Genomic DNA, 9,279 nt, shown 5'->3' with positions numbered 1-9,279 from the left:
ATAAATAATTAATAAAATAGACCTCACAGATATTTAATCACGATTAACTCCCTGTGCGGTCTATTTTTAGGTTCCTGCAAACTCTGAGAACAATGCGTGCACGTATAATGGGATGATGCCAGTACAGATCATGCTTCCTGCTCTATCACAGCTTGGTTGTAAAACGAATAAACTGTATTGAGCTGCTGGGTGTCAAATACTACACCACTACTGAGGATAAGTGCACAACAGCGCTGGGTCTGACTCAGAGGGCAGAGAATAATACTGGTCAACAAAGCACTATGTCCAGATTTGTCCTAAATGTCCGAGTGCTAAATATAGACATAGTATTGACGTTCTTGTAAACACTTACGATGTTGCATTGCGTGGAGCCCAAAAGGTAATACGTCAGCTGCTTTACTGCTATGGCCAGTGGAGGCTCTGTGGATACTGGTACTGAGCTACAGTCCTGGCACTGTTGCGGCCCTGAGCAAGAATCTTTGCCCTCATCCGCTCAATTGTATTCTGTCACAACGGTAATGTGCTTTGGATAACAGCGTCAGCTGAAAGAGCTAGCTGTAAATACTGTTGTAGAGCTGATGAAAACCTGGATCCTAACAGTGAGAGACCGGGGCCAGGATCTGGGGCAAGTCTTGGTCAATCTGGATTAAGTTTGTTCAGCACAAACCACTCTGCCAGATCTGTTCTGTGTGTTTGGCTTGCAAGGATCAGAATGATGAAACCAGGACTGCTCAAGTGGAACAATTAGGTCCCTGTAACTCCTTTCCGTGCTCGCAAAGGGTCTGCATGACTTGTGCAAGTCTTAGGGAGGGAGAGTCATTCATTAAGCCCCACCGAGCTGGTGCATAATCATCCCTCTGTCCATCTTGTGAAGCTGGGACTGAACAGAGCACAATTCTAATGCCCCTCCAAATGCCACCGATAGCTGCCCTCCACATACACACAACCACTCTTACCACAGGATTCCATAGAGGACAGCCATGAAGGACAGTGATTGGCAGGGCTGAGGTTTTACCAATGAAAGCGTTGGACAGGGACAGGACAGAACAGTCAATCCTGATATCAGTGTAGCAGGGATACAACTTCCAGTTCTGCCACCAGCAACCCAACCTTCTCAAGCCTCAGGGACTCATCCACATCAGACCTCATTAAAGTTGTCACTCTGACAAGAGCAGTTGGTGAGAACAGAAGTGCAGTTGAAAAGATAGATACCTACATTTGACAGCACAAGTTTCTACTCGATGTCCTTGATGTCTCAGAAGAAGGATGGTGGTTCCGTCTAGGAGTCTCGATTTAAGGCGGTTCCTGAAGACTCTTCCTTTAATAATCAGCTTGCTCACAACTCATGCTTTGCAATGGCAAGCCTGAATCTGGCTATTTTACACCCTCATTACCCCAGAACACATATTCTTTCTAACCACAGCTATTCCAGCTTTAATGAACCCTGGATACCTACCATGCGCAGTCTCCAGGATGTCCACATACATACAAGAAAACCACAAAGTGGAATATCACACAGTATTCGCATGAGGTCCCGCTATTATACAGCCATTATACCATGGAACGTTCTCATTGCATTCTCACCAGTTTGGCACTACTTCCAAACCCTGGCACTGGTTCTAACGTTCACAGAACCACAGTTATATATGTAATTAGCAATTTTGAGCCAAGCTAGCCAAATGTGGATTAAAAACCTTCTCCAAGGAGATGTGACAATAAAGTAATCCCCCTTTGTCGGGAAACCACTAGTGATTCCACAGCCATCCGTGGCTGGGATCCAGGGGAGCAAAATTGGCCATGCTCTCTGTGTGGGCATGATGCCTCCCTATGCTCTTTCTTTCCCCATATTTTTACTTGAATTTTCTAAAACATTTGCTAGATTTATTTAACAATTACTAAAGAAAATCATAATGCATTTAACTCTGGAATTGCTGTAAAGCAATTGGAATACAGTATGTGTACATTTTAAAGAATTCAATTTTTGAGACAATCAAAACAAAGCAATTTTCTGGCAACAGTCTTCACTTCAGGCGCCAAATATTTAGTCAACAGCAGCAATTTCTGAGACAGTGGAGACAGATGAGCGTCCCTGGCCCAATTTAGAAGAAGAAGAAGAAGACAGGATTTATCGACCACATATACACTAGAGCACTTTTGAGCCTCCTGGTGGTCCAGTGGCAGGATCCAGTGCTCTCATTGCCATGACCTGGGTTCGATTCCTGGGCAGGAAGCTTACCCAGCCACTGAAGAGTTAACTCTCAGTCTCGGTCCCAAGCCAGGATATAATGGGAGGGTTGTGTCAGGAAGGGCATCCGGCGTAAAATCTGTGCCAAATCAAAATACGTGGACCAAACGATCCACTGTGGTGACCCCAAACAGGGAGCAGCTGAAAGAACAACAAAATTAGAGCACTTTTCTTCACAAATCCCAGCAGGAACTTGTACAGGCAATGTTAGAATTTCAGGGTTCACTCAGAAAAGAAGTCTGCGTCGTGCTGCTGCTGCTACAGTACCTCTTTGCAGAATTCAGGGAAAGGATGCTAACAGAGACGGTTACTGAATAGCAAAGCTCTTTAAAATTTACTGAGATTAATCACAGATGTGGAAACGGACGTGTTGGTTAACGTGTTTAATGGCAGTTTGGCGAGTTTATCACGAAAAGGACCATCTAAGATACGGAAGAAGAAACTGAACAGAATGAATTTCTAGGACGGTCATAAGATGTGGTCATAAACAAAGGGCATCACACAGTCAGCCCAGTACAGAGTGTGACAAAAGATATACTCAAAATATATCAGGCAAGCTGTTAGACAGCTAAGAGAGCTAGTCTTGCTAGCCAGATTGTTACTTACAATAAGTAACAATCCTGCAAACTCTTAGAAATGGATAATATCTTGAATTTAGTCGAATTTGTATACTATTGCTTATTATAATATTACAGTAAAACAAATAGATTCTTAAAATTATTTCTAGGCATATTTTACTATTTTAAAGCTTTACATCTTTTATTCTGTAAGTCAATTATTTTGTTCTTTCTAGAAATTAATACTTAAATTGAGTAATCCACCAATAGAACGAGAAAATAAAACACTTGTATAGAATAATAAAAATCAGCTGGCTAGTTAACCAAGCCAATTGCTATTGGTGTATTTTGTTGTTTGTTAGCCAGCTCGTTAGTGTAGTTTTATGTTACATACATGTTCATGTTTCCGGGCCTCCTGGTGGTCCCTCATTGCTGTGGCCCAGGTTCAATTCCCAGACAGGGCGCTTACCCAGCCACTGAGGAGTTAACTCTCAGTGACAGTCCCAAGCCAGGGTTAAATGGGAGGGTTGCGTCAGCAAGGGTCAGATGATCCACTGTGGCGACCCTGAACAGGGAGCAGCTGAAAGAACATGTTCATGTTTCTAGCTACATAATTAACCATCTAGCAAAGATGCCCTTTACCTATGAGCTGTAGCAACATTTTTTAACACAACAGGAAATCGCTTTTATCCTGTAAAACTATTTTTAAGCTTTCAATTTTCTGAGTCTGTTGGCAGATCATTTTGTTCTTTCGAGAAATGAATGCTTAAAATGAACAACCCACCAATAGAACAAGACAATCTATGCCTAGAAATAGGCTTAATAATCGTATATTTGGTTCATTATAATCTTATACTAAGAACTATAGATATATTTGACTAGATGTAAGATTTTAACTTGATAAGATTTGTTGTAATAGATACTTGTTGATTTCTACTCTGTTTAATGCTTGAAGGTCAGTTCTGTAATTTGAAGCTTGTCAACGTCAGCGTGAAGAAAACCGAGGTGGGTTGTGATTATGAGGATGATGTATTATTCGGTTAGAATTAATTATCTTTAATACTCACTTATCCCAAACACTTCATGTTTGAGAGCAGGTCTGGAAAGACCACCCCCCCCCCCCATAGCACTCCAGCAGATCTTATGGCAAGTGACTAATTAAACATTGGAGCAGAGCATGCTGGGAATCTTAATGACGGGGGTTCGTCAGCCGGCGAGGTTTTTGTTGTAGTACATACGATATGCAAGTGGGAATCAAACAATTAACCGCGAACGAAGCAGCCGGGCCGCTTGACTGACTTTTGAAAGAAATGGTGAGTAATTACACTGAAGTTGTTCAACAATTTTATCTTGCCTCTGACGACTTGGGTTCAAATTTCAGCAAGATTGCACACGTGAGGAAAGATCGGTCATGCGAAGAAATGCTCAGGGACCTCGGAGCAATCAGACGTGTCGTATCAAAATATATAAAAAAAAAAGAAAATAAAAAAAAACATGCCCACACCACTCGTCTCCAAAGCACAACCCTCAACTCGAGTGTTAATGCACTGCATGACCTTTTCCATCAGAGCACCGGTGCGCACAGAGAGCTACTCGCATGCGAAAGCACGAAAACAAAGCGCACAAATTGGCTGTCACAAATGAAAATTAAGCAGAATGAGTGCATATTGAAAGCGCACAAATAAAGCAAATTAGGTTTTTGCCCTCGGTGCAGGTCTTTCAGCCTTTCTGCAGCGGCTCACCTCGGCTCTGTCCTGTTTTTTTTCTTTCTTTTTAAGCAAAACCCTATGGCCCACTGACCACAGGAACACGAGTCAAGCATGTAATAATGACAAACCACAAAAAAAACTGGTCACAGGAGGAGAGCAGGCCTGTCTCGCCACCAGAGCAGCCATGGATGACTGAATATCGCAGCCAGCTGTCCCCGAGGGCAAAAGAGAGAGAGAAAAAACACATTAACACATTATCTTGTGCATGTATCTGCATGTGCACAGTCTCTCTCTCTCTCACACACACACACACACAAATATTACTCACATATGGCAGCCTGTTTCCTCCACATGAGGGAAATTGTTATGCATCCTAATCTCACAACTGCGACATTTTATCTTGTTTACATCACTCCGTTGTTGACTTTGTGTATCTCAATGTCTCATAATCGGGAGTCATTTTCCTGAGGTAATATCTCACAACTGTGACTCCCCCTCCCCATCTCATATCTCGTAATGAAGTGATTTTCCGACAAATGCAAGATAAAATTTCACTTTGTGACTCAGATTTGTCACTCAAGTGCAGATTTTATCATTGAAAACCAGAATGTGTTGTAAATGCTTTTAAACATCACACTCCGTAGTAACTGTGGGTTTATATCGTTCGGTTGCGACGTGTTTTATATCGTAACTGCGTGTTATTTTCACTCAACTCAACGTTATTCCCACACAGATTTTGCACAAATGACGTAAACGTGAGTTAATACTTTTTTTCCAAGTTTTGATCAGTTCCTTCTTAATATCACACACTTGGGGTTTTTATATTATCTCACAGATGTGTGTATCACATATATTTATTTATTTATAATATTTTACAATTGTGACTTTGGGGTATCTTGTAATCCGCACAAATGCAAAATGATTTGATTAGTTGTTAATGCAGTTGTAAATGTCTTTTAAACCTTTTATTGCTGGATTATTAATTTATAATAATTATTATTATTATTCTCAATATCACACAGTTGCGACTTTTATTATATTTTTTTTCTTGTAATTGCAAGATATTTCACAATTGCGACTTTGTATCTCGCATTACTTGTTACTATCACACAACTACAGCTCTTTTAAGTATTCTTCCCTTGCCTTGAAGTGTGAGATATTATCATGCAACTGTGAGATAAAACTGTTTCATTGTTTCATATATATACATCAGAGAGTCAGAGAGAGACAGAGAGAGAGAGAGAGAAAGAGAGAAAGACAGAGGGGGGTGAGAGAGAGAGAGAGAGAGAGAGAAACAGAGAGAGAGACAGAAAGTGAGAGAGAGACAGAGAGACAACCAGAGAGAGAGAGACAGAAAGCGAGAGAAGCAGCTAGACGATAGACAGAAAGAGAGACAGAAAGAGAGAGAGACAACTAGACGATAGACAGAGAGAGAGAGAGAGAGAGAGAGAGAGAGATCTAAGCATTTAGTGTGAACCTGTTAAGACAACAATCATAATGTCGGATTTCTAATAACTGAGTCGACAGAACAATTCACAAAAGCAGAGCGTAATAGCAACAGAGGAGGCAAGACATTTTGAAAAGCCTTTTAGGAAAAGGGAACCGCTGCCGACCGCGCCGTTATCGATTGTGGCTTTGTTTAAACCCATCGATTTTATGCGGGTGCAACGTGCAGGAGGGGCCCTGAAAGTGCAGCTCAGCTTACTTGGGGGTCATAAATATTTTAATAACTGACATTGGGGTCATTAGACAGTGGCAGGGTTACACTCTGAATATTCATGTCTAATTCATCATTGTAGCTACAGGTGCTGCCGAGGCATTCGACGCATCCTTGAATACTTAATGAGAGCTGGAAGATGGCTGCCCACAGAGCTACAGCGATTCAGGGATGGGGGGAGCTGGGGGTAAAAAGAGAGAGAAGAGGAAGGGAAAGAGAATGGATAACAAAGAACGGATGGCTTTGGGAGATGAAAGCAGGAGACAGCAGGACGGGATCATTATAGATGATCTGGAGTGACAAACTCAGGCGAGGAGCATTGATGTCAACGTCTGCTCATATGACTGACAAAGCAGCTGAAGCGAAAGACCAACTCGCTTTAATCCTCAAGTGTTGCAGCGGTGCGAGATGATCAGATGGAGATATATAATCACTTATCACATAGTCAGATTTCACACTCAGATGTGTCACGTTGCTAGGCCACGCTTCTTTTTTTCCAGGGGCTACACAAGATGTGTAGGAAAGTGATTATTCATAGACTTACCAATTAAACCGAGTAGAAATATTAACATTACAATAATTTCTATGAAGCCCACATTTATAGGGAACATAAAGACTTTTTAAACATAGCTAGTGTCCTTTACTGCAGTGTTAAAATTTCACATAATTAACAAATAAAACAGGAATAAAAACTAGTTATATCTGCACTTTAGTTTGAAATATAATCAATAATTAAATAATATGAATTAAAACATTTTTTTAACCATTCATGCTGGATACACCTCATCCACAGCATTCAGCTCTGTAAAGGTCATACAGTCAACAGGAAGTGGCATCTTCTGAACTTCCTGTGAAGAAGAATTGTGGGACAAGGAAATGGTCAAAGTACAACACTGTTACTATAAGTTTAAGTTGTCTGTATTTGTCACATATACATTACAGCACAGTGAATTTCTTTCTTCACATATCCCATCCTTGGGGGTTGGGGTCAGAGCGCAGGGTCAGCCATGATGCAGCACCCCTAGAGCAAGGTGGGTCGGGGGCCTTGCTTGGCAGTGCTGGGGCTTGAGCCCTGATCTTCCGTCAACGACCCAGAGCCTTAACCACTTGAGCCACCCCACTACACTATAAAAAGAACATGAAAGTAATCATTTTTTTAAAAAAAATCAGTGAATCATTAAAAAATGTTTATGTTGGTAATTCTTTCATAAAGCATCCATAAATTTTCTACACTGCGTGGGAAACAAGCAGCCAATCCCAGGAGACCCGGGGCACAAGGCAGGGTACGGACATTGGACAGGATGCCAGTCTGTCACAGGGCACGATCACACACCCATTCACACTCTAAGGGGCAGATGCCATTCAGCCCACAATGCATATCTTTGGACTGGGGAGGCAGCCAGAGAACCTGGAGGAAACCCCTGAGGAGAACATGCAAACACCAGACACACACTCCGACCCCTACCCCCACACACAGGTGGAAATTGAGCCTCTAACCCTGGAAGTGGGATGCAAATGTGCTAAGCACCAAGCCAACACACCCCCTAGGTTTATACCATTTTGTATATTTATTACTTTACTTCTATCCTTGAAAGTTACTCATTTTAAAATGGTCAAAAGAATCATTTCTTGGATTGCATTTTCAAAAGAGTCTTTTCTGTTCTGGCACCGAGGTGTCTTCAAACGACGGGTGAAGAGCTAACCTGTTCCTGAAACACGTCCCGAAAAACTAGCTCATATTTTCCTTGTTTGTTGGGCTATATTACCTCCCAACACAGTTTATAGGCTGATTGTATCCTACATCTGTGACCTAGTGAACCAGTGTTGATGAATTCACTGATAGAGACTTCAAAGCACTCTTGCCCGGCGCTCTGGATAAAGGCGTCTGCCAAATGCCAGAAATGTAAATGTAAATGTAAATGTAATGTTGAATTAAACAGCACTCCAACCATGGAGCTATTCTACAGTCCATGGTGATTATTCATTTGGGCCTATCAGTGGTCTGGTCAGATCTTCACATCAATCCGCCATCTGCTTCCTTTCCTGTGCTTTTACTGGCCATGTTCATTGTACATTTTTTCCTCCTCTTATTTTTAACCTTAGCCTGCTACCTCTCCAAACAAAACGGATATTTAATTAAAAGAGACAACACGATCAATCCCGGCGACTCCAAAACGACCTTTCGGATGTCTGAAGTGCACAGCTTTCTTAATATATCCTATTTGCTGTGGAGCTTCTGTGAAATAATAATAATAATAATAATAATAATAATAATAATAATAATAATAGGTTTCTGAGATCAAACGTGCACTGGTTTTTCTGATAGATTCCACAGACCTTCTCCCGCAGGTATTTCCTATCAGGAGTAGCCATCCATCATTTCAAACTAAACCCCCATGCTTCCTGTCATACTGCGCCTGTGAATGTATCGTTTCACTCATTTCCGGCAATCATAAAGAAGGTCTAATTGAGTCGAAGTGGTTTGAGCTGATTCTCACACACGTTGCATTTGAATGGTATTTTTTATGTTACCCAGTTTGATTGGTGATTCATGGCCTGCTCCATCCCCCCCTCCCCCCTTCACATACATGCTTTCACTTTTCTAGTTTTCTCAGTTAAACAGCTGATCGATAAACTCCCTCAGCCATTACAGATCATGTGACCACCAGGCTGCTGATCACTGAAGCAGTAATAAACCCACTTATTGCAATTGCACCATAGATAGTGGTTTCTTTTACAAATTGTTTGTTTTTTCCTCTCTTCCTATCAGTGGTGGCTCAAATGGTTAAGACTCTGAGGTTCAAGCCTCAACACTGCCAAGCTGCCACTATTGGACCCTAAGGCCCTTAACCCTTTCTGCTCCAGGGTGCTGTATGATGCCAGACCCTGCACTCTGACTCCATCTTCCTTAACCCTTTTTGCTCCACGGTGCTGTATGATTGCAGACCCTGTACTCTGACTCCATCCCCCTAAGCTTGGATATGTGAAGAAAAGTATTTCACTCTGCTGTGCTGTACATGTGACAAATAAAGGCTTCTTCTTCTTTGTCCT

Source organism: Hemibagrus wyckioides, linkage group LG18, assembly GCF_019097595.1.
Source record: "Hemibagrus wyckioides isolate EC202008001 linkage group LG18, SWU_Hwy_1.0, whole genome shotgun sequence".
NCBI classification, from domain to species: Eukaryota; Metazoa; Chordata; class Actinopteri; order Siluriformes; family Bagridae; genus Hemibagrus; species Hemibagrus wyckioides.
This window is presented reverse-complemented; position numbering follows the sequence as displayed.